Genomic DNA, 9,835 nt, shown 5'->3' with positions numbered 1-9,835 from the left:
AAGGCTTTAAAAAAAAAAAAAATCATCATCCCCAGAGACCTCCATGGGCGGGGGGGCAGTTGTGCCACTGGCCCCATCTGCGTCCACCCCTGCCCCTTGCTCACCAGCCGGGTTGGTGTGCAGGTGCCATCCAGCATGTGCCCACTCCCGGGCAGGCAGTGGCGAGGGGTGCCACGTGCAAACCGCCCCCCCCCCCTCCCTGCTTAGGCAATGGCCTGGGGTGGTAGATGAGCACGCCAGTGTCCCCCCACAAGCGCCAGCCAGGGAGTGGAGCACCGTTGCACTACCAGAAGTGGCCACAGCAATCGGCCATCTTGCAATCAGTCAGCAGGATCAGCCATAGGTAACCCCCCCCCGAATTTGCTGGGGGGCCATGTGCCCCCCTTGACTAAGGTGGCACCAGTCACCCATGCCGCCAGGGAGCCACAAGGCTGTGCTGTCCCACACACAGGGCTCCCCACCACCTTGGCAAGGTTGGCAGCAGGGAGCAGGTGGCCATGTCATGAGGCTCGAAGGCACAAAAGCTGCCGTTGCTCCCCTGCAGCCCTGGGGAGCCCTGCAGACTGGGCAACGTGGCTCAGTGGGCCAGAGGTTGAGCATTGGTGGCCAATACTCATTTGCCCATCCCTTAGTTGAGGGGGGGGTTTGAGCTTCCTGAAGTCACAAAACCCCCTTCTTTTTATTTATAAATAAAAGGGGCTTCTGTCTATTATATAGCAGCAGTTCCCAATCTGTGGTACACGTACCACCAGTGGTATGCAGACAACCTGTCAATGGTACGTGTTAACAGATTTATTATAATTACTTTTTATGACAAACATTTGCTGGACTTAAGGTTGAACTGAAAAATTTGCGGGTGGTACCCAAGGTTGCGCACCACCCATTTAAAACAATACAATGTCAGAGATTGCGAACTGCTGTTATATAGGATTTGGAACTGATCTGGCTAATTTGACCTGGAACATGAGAAAATTTCTCATCATATTAGACAGATCGGTTCTGAATCCTTTGACTCATTCAAGAACCACTTGCGGCCCTGCTATCAGCAAGTATCCTCCACCCTAGACTTGGGGCTTCAGATACTTCCAAATCCATTGGCAGGCAGCCTACATGCAGGCCCAAGACCGGAGGTTTGGGGTTCAGAGCCTCGGAGTTTCGCTTGCCCTCAGAAAAACGGATGCTGGAGCAAGCTAGGGAGGAGTCCCCTTCATATAACCTCGGCCCTGGAGCCCCTACCCCTGGCCCTGTGGGCCATGTGAGGTGACACAAAGCCAGGTGACACACCCAGCAATGGCAATGAACCACTCCCAGCCCACTCAACTATTACCTCTGATCCCTGTGGACCCCCTGATGACCCATCATGGAAGCCCCGGGCTTCCCTAGAACAGTTCCAAAACCACTGCCTTAGTCAAAGTTGCCCATCCTTGCCCTGCTTTCATACTTTTTTAGCAACTCTTCAGATGAGACAAAAGACCTGTGTTTTAAGTCAACTTCTGAATGAATAGCACCACTGCTTATGGTCAGCTTCCTTAGAAAGATAAGATACTCAAGTAAAGCATCCTTTTTTGAAATGCAGTGAGTCCTTTTTTATCCTTTTTCAGTGGCCACTTCTCAACCAGAGACCTTCAGAGAATAATTGGGAGATTCTGTACCACTTGAAAAAAAAGTTTCATTTAACATACAAGAGAATATGGCTAGCATTTGTAGCCGCCTAGAGATTTACAATTATTTAAAGGTCAAATAAACAGATACACTTGACAGATTGAGATTTATCAGAACAGTGCATAATTCTTGAAGAGTGCCTGATGATAAGCCTATCATCAAAATGAACATTTCTTTCAGTTACTCCAGGACAAGAAATAGAGAGCAAGCTAGTAGTGCACTTTGCAATATAATATCACTGAAGGGGCATTATATCCGATGATAAAAAAGTCTTTGAAAAGTGAGTCTTAAGGATAGAGACAGTTGGCACCCCATTTGCCTTGTGTACCTCAGAGGTGCGAGAAGAATGATGCTGCTTAAAAGGAAGAAAAGCTGATCAGTTCTCAATCAAAACATCAGCACACAGCACCTTCATCATACAAATATTCCTACAATAGCGTTTAGCCTTGTTGGTTTTGTTTTTGGTTGAGAATCCCATCTATTGACCTGTCAAAATGTTTCTTAGGAGGAAATATTTCCTCCATGCAAGCCTACTGATATTCCAGGTTACCTAACTGTTTCACATAGAAGTGAGACCACTGTAGATACCGTGAACAGCTGCAGAGTAGCCACATAGGCAGGGTAGAGTCTGTAGGCTTATCTGAGTAAGTTGCTTACAAAAATAATAATATACCTGCTGAAAACACACCAATATCTTTCTGCTCCCTTACGTTCCTCACTTTGTTCAGATCATTCTATTTTCTGTTGGAGATTCATGAATCTCCATTTGTCTTTCTTTGCATTTACTTAGTATTATAATAGATCCTGATTATATTAAAAACCATGTAAAATCAGCAATCTAATATTTGTCTGGGGGAAAAAAAAAAAAAAAAAAAAACACACACTACACAATCAGTTTTTCAAAGTGTTGAAAAACATTTTCATCTTTACATAATAGATGGTCTCAACTGCCCAATGGATGTTAATTGTTCATTATCAACAGTTCTTGACCTGGAGGCCATGTAACTTGGCCTGGAGACCATGTAAATACTTGATGTATCTGTATAACATGGTGACTAGTTTGCTAGAATTAGTTAAATATTTTCTGGCTTTTCATTAGAAAACTCTTTACTATAAAAGCATTCCCTCAACTGAAGTAGGATACTGAGAATAGGATATTAGATTAGGGGTTCTTAACTCCTAGCCAATGGGCCAGATCAAGCACTCAACATCATGTCACTTGGCCATGGGGTTCTCCACAGGAAGCACCATAGGCTGTGACCTTGTGCAGTAGATGGGGCACACATTGCACCCTGGTGCCCAATCCTCACATGCGGGGCTTGATCCCACTACATGGACCAGGTCCACAACACTCACTCATGGGCTATGGGGCCAAAAAATTGAACACCACTGTATTAGATGCACAAGATGCAACAGTACAATCATTCCCAGAATCCACTAAATCGAGGTGGCCAACCTGCGGCTCTGGAGCCACATGCGACTCTTCAGAAGTTAATATGCATCTCCTTGAATCTTTGAACAAGCACACAGTGCCCAAATGGAAGATGGTCACCGTGTGCTTGTGCAAAGATTCAAGGAGATGCATATTAACTTCCAAAGAGTCGCATGTGGCTCCACTTCTAAAGTGGTAAGTTCTACTGCAGCTATTGGAAACCCTGTTTTATAATCCGGCAGGGTTGGGCTAATATTACAGTAAGAAATAAAACAAGATGTGGTGAAATTAGAAAGAGCCCAATGGAGAGCAACAAAAATGGTTAAGACATATGAGGAAAGGCTGAAAGAACTAGGATTACTTAGTCTGGAAAAGAGAACAGCAAGGGAGGATTTGATCATAGTTTTCAAATATCTGAAGGAAAATTACAAAGGGGATGAAGATAAACTTTTCTCTGTGGCTGCAGGGAACAGGACAAGAATCAATGGACTTAAATTATAGTAAGAAAAGCATTGGAACCAGCTACCAAGAGGGGTTGTGGAATCTCTGTCCTTGGAGGTTTCAAGAACAGGATAAGCAGACACTTGACTGGGATGGTTTAGATGGGAATCATCCTGCCTTGAGCAGGGTTGAACTAGATGACTTCCTGAAGTCCCTTTCAGTCCTACTTTTCTATGATTCATACTCTGACCATATAATACACACATCAGGCAATTACTGGCAGCCTAAATAACTATATGGAGAAATAGTAAGATCTTGGGACAACTCACTGCAAACAGACCTTGTAGCTCTTAAAAAAATGATTCCACCCTCATCTTAAAAGAATGTGCTTACTAATATATGAACAAAACACATTCTTCTTATATTAAAATTCTCCTGTGCTGAAGAGAAGATTTAAAAAGCGCCAGTAGAAAGACTGTTTGAATCTGGGGAAAGGCACTTACTCTTTCTCCACTATAACAATTGCTAGCAACCACATGAGATTGGGTAAATGCACTAAAACACAAAATGGCAGTTTAAAACCGAGTCATATTCAAGTTCCATCCAAACACGAATACAATGCGTTCTTCAGTATAACATTAATATTTTAATGGTGGACAGTCTCCAACAGAAAAAGTATTTCAAAGTGACAGTTTCCACATTTATAGTAGTCTTTTTCTTAGAAAGCATATTTATCCAGTTTAAATTCAGACTGCACGATAAACTTCAAAGTCATATCATAACCATGTATTTGTAAATATAGCTCTGTTGAAGAATTTTGAGGGGGGTGGGGGAAGGGAAAGGGGGAATGACTCTTTGAATTGTAATGTTTCTTAAGTGTGGAGTTTTTAGCAAGGTGGTTTTTAATACTATTAAGCTATAAGTTACCAAAGTGTGCAGAAGCAAGTTTTAAGTTTTTAACTATATTTTGCACATAAGTAATTTAGGCTCAACTCTTGCAGAGATTCACAGAAGTTGCTCAGAACTGCAACTAATCCCACTGATGCTATTCAAATTCACACATTTTTACAGCAGTGAGCCTTTAAATGCTTCTTTTCCCTCCCAACAATTTAAGTTTTCCCTGCATAGCAATCAACAAGGAATGTTTACATGATTTTGTACAGATCACATTATAGGATCACAGACAATTTAGGAGCAAGCAAAGTAGAAACTGCTAACTGACCTTCTGTATTGATCCTTTCCAGTATTCTCACAAAGACCAACAGATTCACAGTAGAAAATATTATGCTACTTATGTACAAGATACCAGGATTGTTTATAGCTTCTGTTGAAGTCATATGGATTTCCCAAATATTTTAGCAATATGTAAAATGAAAAATCATCCATAACAATGCAATAACCAGGGATCCTGGTTTTCCCTCATAAAGTTGCAAATTCTGTGAGACAAGCCCCAAATCTATGATTAAAATTATAGGCCCCTCACTCTTGCCCCCTCCCCAGCCCTGCTGGTGCCCCTCACTCTCACCCCACAGCTCCCTGGCAAGGCTGGTGGCCCTCACTCCCTCTCCCTCCCCCCACCAGTCCTGCCGGAGGGGGCCCCCAGCTGCTAGGGCTATGGGGATAGGGACCCAGATCCACAGCCCCCTGCTCTTGGCAAGAGGCGGGGGATGCTGCAGCAGAGTGGAGCCCAGCTCCCCACCCCTGCTGCCAGCTGCCTGCCTGCTGTGGGTCAGGTGGTGAGGGAGGGCCAGCTCCCCACTGCTGCTAGCACTCCCAGGGGGCAGGGGGGACTTGTGCCCCCCAGATCTGTGTGCAGGGTGGGGGCTGCCTGCTGCAAGTTCAGGCTCCCGCCCTGCTGCCCAGCAACACAGCACTACAGGCAACAGTGGAGCCACACAGATTTCCTTCCCACTGTGAGCTCTGTGGTTCTGTGAGGGTTATGTCCCTCACTGCTGCCATGTGGGCAGAGGGCAGGTCACCAAGACAGTGCAAAGCTCACAGCAGCAAGTAGATTCCTGCATGGCCCCACTCTGCCCTGCAGTGCCAGTGTGTGGAGGCCCTGGGGGAGCCCTGGAGGAGCCTACAGCAGGCAGCCCACACCCACCCCTGCCCCATGCATGGATCTGGGAAGCACGGGTCCCCCTTCCCCTCCTGGGTCTGCATGCTGTGGCAGGAAGCCAGCCCCTCCACCCCACTCCCTGGAGAAGCCAACCACAGCTCCATTCCACTCCTTGTTGAGTCCCTGAAGCGGTGCTTTGCAGCCCTGGGCCCCAATCTGCACACACCATCTGACTAGGCAGCAGCCCCAGCCCTGCCCAACTCCCTCCCTCCCTATGGGGGCCACAATCCTCTATCCCTCCCCTCCTGCTCACCCTCCCCCCACCCCCCCACTTACCTGTGGGAGCTGCTCTCCAAGCTGCCTGGCGTCCATGTGCATATATATGCACATGGTGTCCCCAACCTGACCACCTTCCTTTTGCTTCCTTCCAGCCCCTTGCAGACTGGAGCTCTGCCAGCCTGAAGAGAGATCTTTGCAAAACTGCAAAATCCAGGGGTTTCTCCAATAAAATGAGAAATACGGGGGTTTTACCCTTTACCAAAGGAAAACAGTTTTCTCCATTTTTCCATGGAAAACAGAAAACTTGAATCCCTGGCAATAACAGAGTTTGATCAATTAAATTCATTTAGGCAGAATACAAAGGATAACACAAATGACATACAAACACTGTTACAGAACTATATCAGATGTGTGAAATCTTAGCTATTGAATTTTCAGTATTGCTCTTCACTTGTACGGTTCATTTCATTTAAATACGTTTAGCAAAATTCAGCTAAAAGTGTGAGCTCCTTACTCTTTTCAGTAGTATTCCCCTCCAAAATGATCTAAGGCTGAAGTGCTGCTAGCACTGTGAAACATTCTAAAACACACGTTAAAAGAAAATCAAGAATAATCACATTGGGTTTTGAGTATAAGGGATCTTCCCCCTTTCAGTGTCAAGTCCTTCCCAGCGAATCTTGTCTAACATCACAAGACAAGACATGCAGTCTGCAGTTTCTCATACAAAGAAATCACTAGTACATCTAGGATCATAAGACTTTGTTGTTGTTTTTAGTCCAATCTTTTAAAATGCTTTATGAGCGATAAAATATATTCTATGTTAACTTCAGCTTTACCTGATTAAAACTATAATTTTTTTTTTTTTTCTGTCTTTCACTCTTTATTTTTTGCTCATCTGTCTACATCCAACAATGGAAACTGTAAAAGAAATGCTTTGTCATTTGTTCTAGTTGCATGAACCTGATTTTTGCTTTTAAATGGCATTTTACAGCAAAGCCAACTTGATTGTTTACTAAATTACTTGGATGTCAAAATCCTTATTTTAATGGATTTTAGATGGTAGTTTCATTGAAATCAATTCTTGCATTAGGTGCACAGAGTTCAGTCTGACTCACCTACTACCATTTTTGCATCTCAGGAAGTTAACCAAACATACAGCATGCATACAATCAAACATCAAATAGCTGAGTATTTTAAGCAGTGTTCACATCTCCTTTAATTAAAGTATAAAAATTAATTGTGAAGTATATTTTGATGAAAGGGAGCTACTGTCTATTTGTCCAATGTATTGAAAAGATCAAACAAGAATGACGGACTAATGTGAAAAGATTGGAAGATGTAGTGCACTTGAGTTCATGAAAGCATGTGCCTTATATACATCTTATTTAGTGAGCTTATAAAGGTGCATATATACACTGTCTTCTAAGACTGGAAGGACCACATACAGTCTGGTTAAAATAGGCCATAACCAACTAATTCTTGTGAAGGGTATAAAAACAAAGACCCCGTTCCTGAACCTTGTAGCTCTTGGGTACGTGGCTGCCCTACAAGGTATGGTTCACCATACACATTTCCAGATCAGGGCCAAAAAGCTACGTGGAGGGATGATGGAAAGCTGAGGGAAAAAAAAAATCAGGAAATATTGCCAAAGTCAAGAAGAATTTATGCAAGAGAGTAACAGTGTCCACCAGCACATTTGTACTTGTCAGTAACTTTGACCATGATTCAAGCAAAGACATTCTCATGTGCCTAAATCCCATTGTTTTCTCTGAGGCATGTTTTCTTACTTTGGTGTCAGTTATATACAAACTCATGCACATATATTGCTTTCAGGTTTGGTGCTTGTCTGCTTGTGGGCACTCAGGAAAGTTGATCCGATTCAGTTACACGTGATTAAATCCCGGTGTAGACAGCACATTCAGAATTCAGGAGGCCTTAATTTGGTTTATTATTTTAAGTCTAAAGGAGTGCGTCTACACAGGATTTAACTCAGGTTAGCTAATATACTTTAGATTCACATGTACAAAGAATTCAAATCAATTCTCTTGAATGTCCCCATATATAGGTCCTTTGTGTTTAGAATCAACTTGTATCTGAGATAAGACTGGAGTGAATGTAGCACTAAACAATAGGTTGTAATTCTGCACTGGCAGAGGGATGGAAAGTGCAACCTAAATTTCTACAATTCTGTGATCAGCATACTACCAACGTACTGATGAACAGCAATCAGCATACATGACAATGAAGCTAAGTGCGATGAAACCCCAAGCTGTGTAGAAAAGACTGCACTTAGCAAAAAAATGTGGCTCTTAAAAATATTTCAAATAAAGCCTGCATGGCTAAGTTAAACTGAAGTTCAACAATTACATTTCTGGACAGTCAGCAAGACAAAAGGTACTAATATAAATAGAACAAAAAATGTGATGGCTAGTAAGGAAATCAAAGCTGGAGGGGAATAAGGGGTGGGGGGTGGACCCAAAAGAGCCAGTGACCTTATATGCAAAAAATTGAACTATTATTGCTGATTATAGGTTTTATTTAAACAGCTTATTTAAATCATTTATCACAGTAGGGGCCAAACTTTTTGGCAGCTGTGTCACAAATTAAGCACTGCACCCTCCCAAGTGCCTCTTCAAACTCCTTGCCCTGCCCAATCTGCTCCACTGCTTTATGCTCCCTTCCCTATCTGCCAGTGTGCTGTCTTTCTCATTACCCATTTTCAACATGTCACGCACAAAGGCTGCCTGTGCCACTTGTTGCTTGCATACCACAGGGTGGCCACTCCTGGTTTATCATATAACAACAACACTGTTAGACTGATAATAAAAGGCTATTGAACTATTATTGTTGAGACTTATGTTCTCATGTCACCAACAGTTCAACCAATAAAATGCTTAATAGTCATAGTAGCAATTCGTGTCAAAATAATTTTCAAAATGTGTACATGCCTAGAATATTTCACATTAGAAATTTCACTTGGAGTAAAAATTATAGTTAATATTTCAGAAGTACTTCCATTGTACAATTCTTTGTTTTGGATGCTCATGGCATCAATGTTTTTCTTTTTGATGCAGTTGTTTGTCATTTTTATTACAACAGCACATGGAAGTCCTAGTTAGAATCAAGGCTCAACTGAACTAGGTACTGTGGAAACAAAGTTTAAGATGGTTTTTGCCAAAGGAGTTCATTATAAGCAAGATGCAATTTGATCCACGTGGGTGAACATACTGAAATCATTTGGGTTAAATATAGGTGCAGACTGGGTCCTATAGAGGGGACAAGACTCAACAAACCGTATATTATGTTGGACATAATAAGAACACAATAATTCATATGTTAACCAACTGTCATTTGGAGGCTTTTTACAAAATAGGTTTGGTATTTTTTTTTCAGTGAAATAATAGCAATCACACCTTTCTGGTTGCATTTCAAAAATATTTCAAAAGCAGTTTGAAACCAACATAGATCATCTGATTTCACACCACTGTTCAGCTACTCCCGTTAGGGAAGCACTGGTATGCAGAAACAAGGTGTAGTGCTGTATGAAAGTTGTTCTCTGCTGCTAAGGACATTTGATAGAAAAGTAGACTAAATTTAGTAGGGTGAGAAAAAAAAAAAGAGAGAGCAAGCAAGGGGAGAGGGTGAAAAAATAGAACAAGACTGAAATCAACACAGGTGGAAAGAGTCAGCTGCCAGTTTCCTAGGACTGATCATGAAAAAAAAACTGAAGAAAGGAGTTTAGGCAACAGTTTAGTTTAAATGGAAAATCTCATTTACCTTTTATTTATATTTTCTGCTGTCCAGAAAGCCCCCGCTTGCCTTTTTTGCTTTATATATAGTATAACTTCCCTTGTCTTTCCTGTTTCTCTTCTCATGTGAACTTATTCACTTCTACTTTTAAAGAAATAACAGTTACATTCTCTTGAGACACTTACCTACTACTACATCCTCACAGTAAAACA

General features: G+C 42.4%; 1 protein-coding gene across 2 annotated transcripts in view; it reads right to left on the bottom strand.

Annotated features, from left to right (window-relative positions):
* Positions 1–9,829, bottom strand: part of TBC1D5 (TBC1 domain family member 5) — a 519,218-nt gene extending 509,389 nt beyond the window's left edge. For both annotated transcript variants that reach the window (XM_014517945.2, XM_014517952.2), the window contains exon 1: positions 9,651–9,829. The gene's annotated coding sequence lies outside the window, so the exon portion shown is untranslated. The remainder of the gene's footprint in view (positions 1–9,650) is intronic.
* Positions 9,830–9,835: the final 6 nt, after the last annotated feature.

This window comes from Alligator sinensis, unplaced genomic scaffold (assembly GCF_000455745.1).
Source record: "Alligator sinensis unplaced genomic scaffold, ASM45574v1 scaffold29_1, whole genome shotgun sequence".
Classification (NCBI taxonomy): Eukaryota; Metazoa; Chordata; order Crocodylia; family Alligatoridae; genus Alligator; species Alligator sinensis.
Note: the sequence above shows the minus strand (reverse complement) of the source record. Positions and strands in the feature narration are given on the sequence as shown.